The following is an 11,432-nucleotide window of genomic DNA, read 5'->3' as shown; positions in this document are numbered from 1 at the left end:
TTAAAGAGTGGAAAACATGGGAACATGGCAACCTTGTATGCTCTGAAATGTCATACAAAATGATGCTAAGACATGGAAACACCTTAACATAAGCATGCAAGAAGCTTCAAATCTCAAAGCTAGACAAGGGCATTACACTACAAGCATGCGTAGTAAGCATCATTCGACCATGAGGCATAAAAATAGAGCTAAGGTAGTCCAAAACATGCACAAAATCAGTTTAAGGCATAGCCAAAAAGTGCTAGAATCAATGGCCAAAATAGCATGCAATATAAGCTAGTGAAGAGGGTTTACACTACAAGTATATGAAGCATTCATGAGGCCACTAAAACAAAAAAAGTAAGAGGTATGACATGCCCAATAAAGCCCAAAAACATACTGAAACATGGTCAATGCATGCAAGAATGTCATGCTCTTTTGATAGGCTATAAAGAGGGTTGTTCTACACATGCAAGATGGACACCCAATATGGAAAAACCAGCTCTGGAGAGAGCTTATGCAAGTCTTAAAAGTCACTGAAAAGGGCCTGAACCAAGCTTAGGAAGCATGCAAGTAAGGGCTCCTTTGTTAGGCCAAATATGCCAACAAGCAAGGCAAGGGGAGAGAGGGTCACCCCTCTCTGATTTTGGATCTCAAAAACACATAATAACCACTGAAAATCTGCTAGATTTCAGTGGTCCAAAGGCCAAACAAAGATCAATACAAAGGCCTTAATGCATGGCACAAAACAAGGCAAAATGAAGCATGCAAGGGGGTAAAAGACCCCCAACAGCAAAATGATCTTAAAAAAACATGTTAAGGACCTCAAAATAAGACTTTTTTCAGTTGATGACAAAGCCCAAATATGCTTGCAAGTATGGCTAAAAGATGGAGCAAAATAAAGCTTAAAAGTGGATAAAAGTGTTACCCTTGAAGCTCAGCAAGGACCAGCAGCTTCTGGACCAAAAACTCAACCCTTAGCCTCTGAAAACAAGCTCCAAGAACCTCCAAGAAATGGTGAAAGTGTGTGGCTATGAAGTGGTGTGCAAAGGGGCCAAGAAACTCACTCTTTTTAAGCCTAAAAGGAGAGACAAATAGAGATATATGGTGTATGCCTAAGACCAATTTCTGAACCCTCTAAAAGGAAGGGAAGGCCTTCCTTTATAGACAAGAGGGACCAAAGCTTCTCCTAGAAGCTTAAAACCAAGGTTGAAGATCCTCCATACACGTGTATAGAGGATCCAGTCTGTGCCCTCCAATTGGCACAGTTGGAACCAACTCACTGAGACAAGACTGAGGGAGGCAGGCTGACCAGTTCAAGTGGTCGGCCGACCTCTTGCCCTGGTCGACCGACCAGGTCAAAAGGTTCAACGTGGTCGGCCATCCCCTATGATGGTCTCTACATTGAATGCAAACTAGTGGTGGTATGGGAGACCAGTAAATGTGGCCCAAAAACCAAGAAAACTAGCTTTCCAACAAGAAAACCAAAAAACCGACAAGCGGGGAGCAAAGTGGTCTCCAAGGAGAAAAGGTGGTCTCCCACCATTGTACCACCTTCCAAACAATGAAAACAAGGTCCATGCCAAAAATGAACCAAGACGGATGCAAAACGAGGGCTCGGGGGTCAAAACGCGCAGTCGGGTGCCCCGAAAAAAGGCTGTTGAGCACCGAAGGTGGCGTATGACCACAAAGGTGGTCTCCCGGGCCGCAGTGTCCCTCTAGAGAGAGGAAACAAGGTGTGTGCCAAAAACCGGAGCCAACGAAGAAAGTTAAGCAGTCTCGAACCAAGGCGCACGACCGACGACTCCGAAAACCGGAAACTGGTCTCCAAACGAGAACAATGGTCTACGACCACGAAAAGTAGCCTATGACCACTGAGAGATGGTCTACGATACCTCTCCCTCCCTTCGAGAAGAGAAAATAGGACCTGGTTCGTAAACCGAGGCAAAGCACAAAAGAGCCTTGAGGTCCGGAGGCAAGGCTCTTAGCCGGGGCTTCGTAACCTCAGAACGAGCACGACATGCACTATCACCGAGCGCTCAGTCGGTGACGTCTGAGTCTTAAGGTCGGTCAAAAATGGGGTGTCTACAGTTGCCCCTCTTTGACAGAACTCGAAAGTCATAAGTGACGGGAGTGAATGTCAAAGCCCAGAGACGACCCATTTTTGACAAGGCCGAAGACTTAGACAAACAGGCGAGATAAACAAAGAGATGTGCCCGCAGGCAGGGGAAAAACGCAAAAGACATGCACAAAGCCGAACATAACTCATGATCATGCAGAGCAGTAAGCTGTAATGAAGCAAATACTCACAATAAATGCAACAGTTTTAAGCCAGAACGCGAAGCAAAACTACATTTCATGCAGTACGGATGTAGAGAATTATTCACTTCTCGCTACGTCTCACACGGAGAAGATACAATACCTGTGCAGCTCGTCTGGTCTCACCAGCTTCAAATGAACCGTACATACAATATCGTGCTTGCAAAAGAAGGAAACTCAACAAGTACAACATAGTTAGCAACATATGTTCGACGTTATATCGAAACGCGGATGAATACGGTGCTGATGGAAAAGTGCATAGTAATGCAAGAGAAAAGCGCGTGACAACGCAAGTTAAGCATGGAGGGCATGACAATGCTAATGAAACGTGCATAACAATGCAAGTGACGTGCACGATAATACAGGATAAACGCGACTTCAAAAGCAGGTTTGAAACAAAATGCCGAGTAAAGAAGTGCAAGCTTCGAAGAGAGCAACTCAAACGCGACCTCCGATTTACCTCTCGGAGGGGTCGCAACGTACCCAAAAAGGATACACCTTGCTCTTGGCAAGTAACGACGAGCCATGCGTCGAATATTGAATTTGAGGTTCCCGGGGAGGGATCCCACGCCGAAAAGTGCACTTTACTTGTACTTTCTTGAGTTTCGGGGACTCCAATCACCACCAAAATTTGCAAGGGGAACAAAGAGACATTGGAGACCACCCAGGAGGGCCACCGACCACCTAGGGAGGCCACCGACTGGGGGTTGTTCAAGGGGTGGTCGGCCAGCCACAAAAGCTGGTCGGCCGACCACTTTGCCAAATCCGGGACAGTTTTTGTCTTTTCATACTTGTTTCTTTAAATCCACTTGTCCAAAGCATTGTTGCTCACAACCTCAAGGCCGAAATTAGCTCCTCTTCCTCCCTAGACCATTTTCTCCCTTAGATCTGCGCATTATACACATTTTCCAACGCCCCACGCAAAGTTGTTTCGCGAAAACTTTCAGTTCTCTTCACTTTGAACCGATTAAATTTCGACTTCGGGGATTCTTTCTTCATTTTCATCACTTGAGGTAAGTTTGTCTCAAAATTTGGAACATTTTCTCGGGAGTTGACTTTTGTTGACTTTTTCATTTCCCGAGAGTTGACTTTTGTTGACTTTTTTCAATTTTGGCTCATTTTGCTCATTTTTGCAGATTTCTTCAGATGGCTGATCATTTTCATCATGGTGGGGGTCCTCCACACGCCGGGGATGAGCCGGACATCATGTCACTACCCCCGAGAGTTCGGCCGTTCGATCCAGAGAGGTATCATCCTCGGGAGCACATCCTTCCTCCGGCCACTTTCTACCATTTCACTGACTTTGATCGACGGGCACCCAGGGATTTGCTGCTACGGGAGCCGGTGTCTCATCTCTCTCATCAGGCACAAGAGGTACATGCTTCACTTTTACATTCTCTATAATGTATTCTGCATTTCTTGCACATTTCATGCTTTCGCTATGTATTTTCAACTGCTCGTTCTGAACACATTCACACACCATCCGGTCTATCTGGCACACAACCCATATGTGACCATACTTTGCTCATTTTAGCACACAGCTCGTAACACAGTACTTTGTCTATTTAGCACGCAACTTATTCTGAACACACGGTTCCTTCTTATCACACAGTTTGTCTCGGGCACACAATTCGTTTTTCGGGCACATAGCTCGTTTTTCGGGCACATAGCTCATAACACTGCTCAATCTGAACACTCAGTCCATAACACAACATTCGATTTGCATTTTGAACACACAGCTCAAGCACTTGAATTTCTAAACACGCAGCTCAAACTTTTGTCGTGAACACGCAGCCCAAACTCTTGATCATGAACACAAAGCCCACAGTTTTTGGAAGTTGAACACGCAGCCCAACCTCTTGGTCATGAACACACAGCCCACAGTTTTTTGAAAGTTGAACACGCAGCCCAAACTCTTGATCATGAACACACAGCCCACAGTGTTTTGGAAATTGAGCACGCAGCCCAAACTCTTGTCGTGAACACGCAGCCCACAGCTTTTTTAAAGTTGAACACGCAGCCCAAACTCTTGATCATGAATACACAGCCCACAGTGTTTTGGAAATTGAACACGCAGCCCAAACTCTTGTCGTGAACACGCAGCCCACAGTTTTTTGAAAGTTGAACACGCAGCCCAAACTCTTGATCATGAACACACAGCCCACAGTGTTTTGGAAATTGAACACACAGCCCAAACTCTTGTCGTGAACACGCAGCCCACATTTCTGAAATCTGAACACACAGCTCAAACTTTTGTTGTGAACACGCAGCCCACATTTCTGAAATCTGAACACACAGCTCAAACTTTTCACTTATGAACACACAGCTCACACATTTCATTTGCACGCAGCTCATACTGAACACACAGCTCACACATTTCATTTGCACATAGCTCACACGTTTGACTTGTGAACACGCAGCCCACACATTTCTCTTCTGAACACGCAGCTCATTCTTTTCATTTGCACGCAGCTTATACTGAACACACAGTTCATACACTTCAATTCTGAATACGCAGCTCATTCATTTCATTTGCACGCAGCATATATATTTCATCCTGAAACTGAATACTTCTGTTCATTTTGAATGCAGACATCTTCCCGTTCGACGCGACGCTATGGCTCGATTATCGCTACGGAGTGGTACGCGGAGCTTCCAAAGACCGTTCGCCATATGGTTGATGAGGCAGGGTTTGGACCCTTCTGCGCGGGGCTATCACGCTACCTGGCGAGCAGGACCTTGATGGGGGCACTCGTGGAGAGATGGCGGGACACCACCAACTCATTCCATTTTTTAGCTACCGGGGATATGACGATGACCCCGTTTGACTTTGCCCTACTGACTGGCCTTGATGTGGCCGGCCGATCGATCCCCTACAATGCAGACATGGGTGAGTAGGAGGCAGCTTGGATTCATCTGCTGGGAGCCCACTCGCTGACTGACAGATCTTCGGGTAGAGTCAGGTACACCTAGTTCCCCACACAGTACAGGGGGACTATGCTTGAGACTCTCAAGGAGATAGAGCAGTACGCTTGAGGGTTTTTGATGTTCCTTCTTGGGACCACCTTGTTCTCCGACAGGAGGAACACAGTTGGACTGTATCTGCTTAGTGCTTTGGTAGACCTATCACAGGTCAGCTGGTACGATTGGGGTGGCGCCGGCCTTGTTACCTTTTATTACTATATGAGTGCGACCTCCCGTGGACGGGGCAACATAGTTGGTGGCTACTGGAAAGCCTGGGAGGTACTTTCTGCCCTCTTGATTTACATTTCTGCTTTTCATTATCTGTACACTGCACACGGCACACCTTACATTCTGTATTTTACATTCTGCACTCAGCATTCTGTATTTTCTGTATATTCTGCTCTCAACATTCTGTATTCTGATAGCCACCGTCCTGTTTTTCACAGCTATGGGTCTATACATACTTTTCGACGTTGGCCTCAGAGCTCGAGGTGGAGGCGCCTCTTGTGATTTCTTACTCTCACGTATTTGAGGGCCAGTATCGGCCGAGGGCTAGGGAGACTCTGCCCTACCTTCGACAATTTGTTGACACGGTGCGAGCGACCGAGGTAATCTAGAACTCTCAGTTCTTCAGGTTTTTGGCTTTTGTTCATCTTGCACATTTATGACATCTAATCGGTTTATGCACTTGTTATCCGCAGATCACTTGGCAGCCCTGAGCGCCTTTGGGAGGAGATATTGGTTTCCGATTCCCTGGGGGGTGGGCCTCTTCTCTATACAGGACTTTATTTGAGGGGCCAGCTGGCATGGCCTGGTTTCTGGGAGATCGCTTCATGCGCCAGACGATGGGCGTCCCTGATCAGAGTATCCCCTCAGCACCTCCAGAGGACATACAGTCCACTGAGGGACTCACTCCCGAGGAGGTCGATATCGCTATGTTGGGTACTGATGCGCTTTGCACACGGAGGATGGGGAGTATGCGACCTACCGCCATACGTACCTGATGCCCCCATTGACAGGTATCCGTACTCCCTCGAGGAGGGCTGCTGGTGCATCATCGTCAACTCGAGCTCGGGCTACAGATATCCCTTCGACTAGCAGAGCTGGCATATCGAGAGGCGGGGCTAGACAAATTCCACCGATTTTCCCGACTTACCAGCACGCTGGGTGGCCAGATATTTCGACCGAGTTGACAGGATGGCGATACAGGACATCTTACTCGATTCCAGTGGAGCCTCCATTGCCTGATCACCGATATGTCAGAGATCCTGACTCACCACCAGTATGCTTTACAGCTTTGATTTATCACTCAGATATTTGGACATTTATTCATTCACTGATAACTTGCACTTGCATCTGCAGCCTCCTAGCGAGTATACTGAGGGGTTGCTCAAGTTGGTGGCCTCACTTGAGGGCATGATCCTGCGGAGGGAGATGCAGCTGTTCATTGCCGATGTTACGATACTTTTTCAATTTTCTTCTATTTATCATACTTTTGATGACATGCTGAATTTGACTATTTCATTGCATTGGTTGACTGCATGTGTAGAGCACATCTGACACACCACATTCATATATCTTACCTGCATACACCCACTCTATAGAGCTTTCTTGCATCTGTATCTGGTATACATATTGGCTAATGCATTCAAACTGCCCTCTTTTTCAGATGCCACCGCTACAGGCTGGGCCATCCCGGCCTTCTCGAGGAGCTGGGAGAGGGGATTCGACTCGTAGCTGAGGCAGGCGCAGAGCACCTGTCAGAGATGTTCCGGAGTCCAGCGAGGAGGAGGAGTCTGCGCATCCTCAGTCGGAGACATCCGCAGGCAGAGAGGATGACTCTAGGTCCGGTTCTGAGAATGGAGGTGATGCCGAGGAGGATTCTGAGGACGGCGGTTCCGATTCGGATAGTGATGATGCAGAGGTTGCTCAGCCGAAGAGGACGAAAAGGGCCTCTCAGTCTTGCACTTGATAGCATCGATGCAGATGTCCCTGCTTTATTTTCTTTTATTACTAGTAGTTATAGCACATTAGCTTAGGCAGTTTTATTTTCTTTAAAACTTGTACCCTTGTTGTAACAATGTTGTAAAAAAAAGAAGCTATGATGGAATGAAACAGCTTTTTGTTCAAAACGTGTTGTATTTTGTATTCTTAGCATCGCATCGCATCATTTTGCACAAAAATGAGATTGAATGGAAATTAAGCATTGTGTATTGCCAAGTCAGGTAGTGAACCGACGCAACAAACAAAACAACTTAACTTTCTAAGAAACAACGAAACCTTAGCAAGTGTACAACTCGATAAGTAAAGCACGACAATGTTGATAAACAAAGAGTAACAACTCAATGTACCAAACTCGACAACTCAATAAGCAACGACTCGATGAACAAGACCTTAACAACAACTCGATAAGCAAATGCATCTCGGACAATCTGGGTGACAGAACGCATCCGAAACAGAGGTAAACTCGAACCTTCAACACTCCTGATGTATGAAAATGCTAGGAACTCTTTTCTAGAAGCTAGGACAAAACCAAAACCCTGTTTCTCTTCATGGCCGACCACCTAAGGAGGCTGGCCGACTAGCTTTCTGCCTTGGAGACCAATGGGGTGGTCGGCCGACCAGTTTGCTTGGCGACCACCAGATTTTTGACACGTGTCCTCCAAACAGTGCCTTATCCTCTATAAAAGTTCTAGCTTTATGGTTCTTTCATTCCATCTCAGTTTTGCATCAAAATGGAGGCATTTCTCATCCAAAATCTCACAGCTTGGATTGCTACTTTAGATGGCTCGAAAAAGTTGAACTTCCGAGGCTTTGGCTTGAATGCACTATTCACGCTGAGCTGCACTCCGCTACATCTTCCATTTCTTCATGCTGCAGCAAGGTTTTGGAATCTGGTAACACATGTCTTTTGCTTCGGCGGGCAAGAGATGTGTCCGACCATCGAAGATTTTCAAGCTTTGATGGAGTCTGAACGCAATGAAGAAATTTTTCCCCAGCTTCGCTTTGGCCACGCCCAAGCCTTGGAACGAATGTGCGAACTCACTATGCATGATGCTCGATCTCTGATCTGTAATGGAGAATTGGACATCCTCAGCCTGATTCATCATTTTTCTTATCCCGGTGACCGCGGCGACCATTATTGGCAAGGCTTCCGGCGACATGCCCTTTGTTTGTGCATGTTATCTCACTTTTTGCTTGCTTCGGGCTTCAGCGGGTCTAGCATTCGTCTGATTGAAGTTACTCAAGGCTTGAAGGAGGGCAAGAGCTGCGTTGCCATGACATTGGCCGAGACACTGATGGGCTTGGATGCTTTCCATCGCCGGGAAACGACCAGATTCGCGGGGAGTCCACTACTGCTACAGGTAATGTTTCCCACCCAATCTCATATATGTATTGCTCACATCACTCGGCCCTCAGGCTCGGTTTTTCTCACAAAATGCTTTTCTCACTTTTCTCTCATCGTACATCTCTCTATTCTTTATTCTCTAATTTTTCATCCCTTCCCAGGTGTGGTTGATGGACAAGTTACAGGTTGTGGACTCTTGCCCAGCCTACTCAGCTCGCGGCTACTTTTTCCAGCGACGTCTAGTCGATGCCCTTGATGAGGGATGGTGGTTCGAATGGATGTACAGTTTGTCTGCAGACCGCATTGCTTTGCGCTATCTTTGGCTCAATCTACCGGCAATGAGTTACAGCATGTCTCGGCAGGCTGGGGTTTAATTGATTGGTCTGACGCACTGCGTATTTTACTTTCCTTTCCGGTTCCAGCGCCAGTTCGGCCATGATTAGACTTGCCCGCCAGAGGGGATAGAGTACCCTGCTGTATTTCTGATACGAGGCACACAACTTGCTCGGTATGCCACAAAATGGAGGACGAGAGAACTCCTGGCCCCTGCTTCCACTTTCAATTGCACTTTGTCTGATGAGTGCATGGATTGGCTTAATGAAGAGGCACAGATTGGGCCCAACTTGGCATCAGAGGCTTCAACCAGCTCTGGAAGGGGGCGCAAGAACACCTGACTTATCTATGCCCCAGATTTATTGCTTTATCAGTACTTTCAAGTTTTCTTTATGAGTGTAATAAAAAGCAACTTCAATTTGTATTCAAGAGCAGGAGAACTCTGTATTGAAATCAATGAAATTGAAGGTTGTGGGTATTGTAAATTTTCCGCTTTGGTTCAAAAATGGTCTAAGTCGTAAAAAGATTAATTTGAGCAAAATCAACTTTTATTAAAACTTTTCAAAACCATTTTCGATGTGGATCAGAACTGGACACGCCTGAGATCTGTCACTGAGATACACAACCCCAGATCCCTAGCAACTGGAAAGTTGCCCCTAGTGTGAATAGCACTGCATGGCAACTGAAAGTTGCCCCTAGTCTGAATAGCACTGCGCCGGAGATCACAACTGAGGCTCTTGAATGCTGAATAGACAAAGATGACCGAGATGATCAAATGGACAAAGTTGATCAGGAAAAAGTTTATGGCTAGACTTCAAGATGAAGTTGCCTACGTATCCGAAAGATGGGAATCAAGCCTTACGTAGTTCGGCTCAGGTTCACTCGTGTATTAACCTTCACCTTTTGCGCTCTAACTTTTGCCAAGGCCGCCCTTTGCGGGTTTTCAACCTTGCGAGCTCAGTTTTTGTAATTTCAAATTTTTCATGCTCTAACTTTTGCCTAGGTCGCCCTTTCGGGTTTTCGGCCTAACAAGCCTCTCTGGGGTAATATTTCTTCAACTTGTCCATGTTGATCGGCTGTGAGAACTCTAGGCCATCTAGGTCCATTAGAACGACAGCTCCACCTGACCAAATAGACTTGATGATGTAAGGGCCAGTTCAATTGGGTCTGAACTTGTCCCTAGGGTCGTGGATGAGAGCTCGGTTGTCTTTGAGCACCGAATCTCCTTCTTTCAAATTCCTGGACTTAACTTTCTTGTTGAAAGCCCTGGCAATTTTGCGCTGATAACCCTGAACGTGGTACAGTGCTTTCAGTCTTCTTTTATCAAAGAGCATGAGTTCTTCGAACCTGCTCTGCTACCAATCTGCTTCGGCTATCTGACACTCGGCCAGTACTCGCAATGATGGAACCTCAATATCGATAGGTAGAACGGCCTCCATCCCATAAACCAATGAATACAGAGTCGCTCCAGTAGAAGTTCTGATCGAAGTCTGGTAGCCCCACAGAGCAAATGACAGCTTATCTGGCCAGTCCCGGTAGGTTTCCACCATCTTCTGTAAAATGTGTTTGATGTTCTTGTTGGCGGCCCCAACTGCTCCACTGGTTTGTGGCCGATATGTAGATAACTTATGAAAAGCCACGTTGTATTTTTCCAACAAGTCAATCACTTCCTTCTTGAAGTGGGAACCGTTATTTGAAATAATCTCGTTTGGGACCCCATAACGACAGACGATGTTGTTTCTGATGAACTTTGCAACATGCGAAGCCTTCAACATCGCATAAGATTGGGCCTCAACCCACTTTGTGAAATAGTCTATCGCGACCAGGATGAACTCATGCCCATTCAACCCCTTCGGAGGGACAGCCCCGATCACATCAATTCCCCAGACTGAAAATGGCCATGGCAAAGTCATATTGTACAACTTCGACGGCGGGATGGTCATGCGGTTTGCATGGATTTGACATTTGTGGCATCGCCGAACAAAGCCAATACAATCCTCCTCCATGGTGGACCAATAGTGACCTTGTCTAAGGATTTTCCGCGCTAACATCACCCTGTTCACATGCGCTCTGCATTCTTCTCCATGGATGGCCTCCATTAGGCGCTTCGATTCTTCGGCATCAACAAACAGTTTATGCATTCCCAGATGACCTTTCTTATACAGCTTACCCCCGCAGATGATGAACTGAGCGGCCATTCTCCTAACTGCCCTCTTGTCTTTGGCATTTGCCCCTGGTGGATACGCTTCTTTTTCCAAGAAGTTCCAGATATCGTAATACCAGGGGTTCTCATCTTGAACCTCATCTATGGCAGCAATTGTCTCGTAAGCCGGCGCAAACTTCTGGTCAATGATGATTGGACGCATCCGGACTCCAAAAGGAATGTCTATCATGGAAGATAGAGTCGCTAGTGAATCAGTGAACCTGTTGTTCTCTCTTAGTAGATGAGCGAAATTCAGCTTCTCAAACCGAGGAAGCAGCAGGTCCA

The sequence above is a fragment of the Camellia sinensis genome, chromosome 12, assembly GCF_055761805.1.
Source record: "Camellia sinensis isolate YWXY chromosome 12, ASM5576180v1, whole genome shotgun sequence".
In the NCBI taxonomy this organism is placed as follows: Eukaryota; Viridiplantae; Streptophyta; class Magnoliopsida; order Ericales; family Theaceae; genus Camellia; species Camellia sinensis.
The sequence above is the reverse complement of the archived record's forward strand: the minus strand, read 5'-3'. Positions refer to the sequence as shown.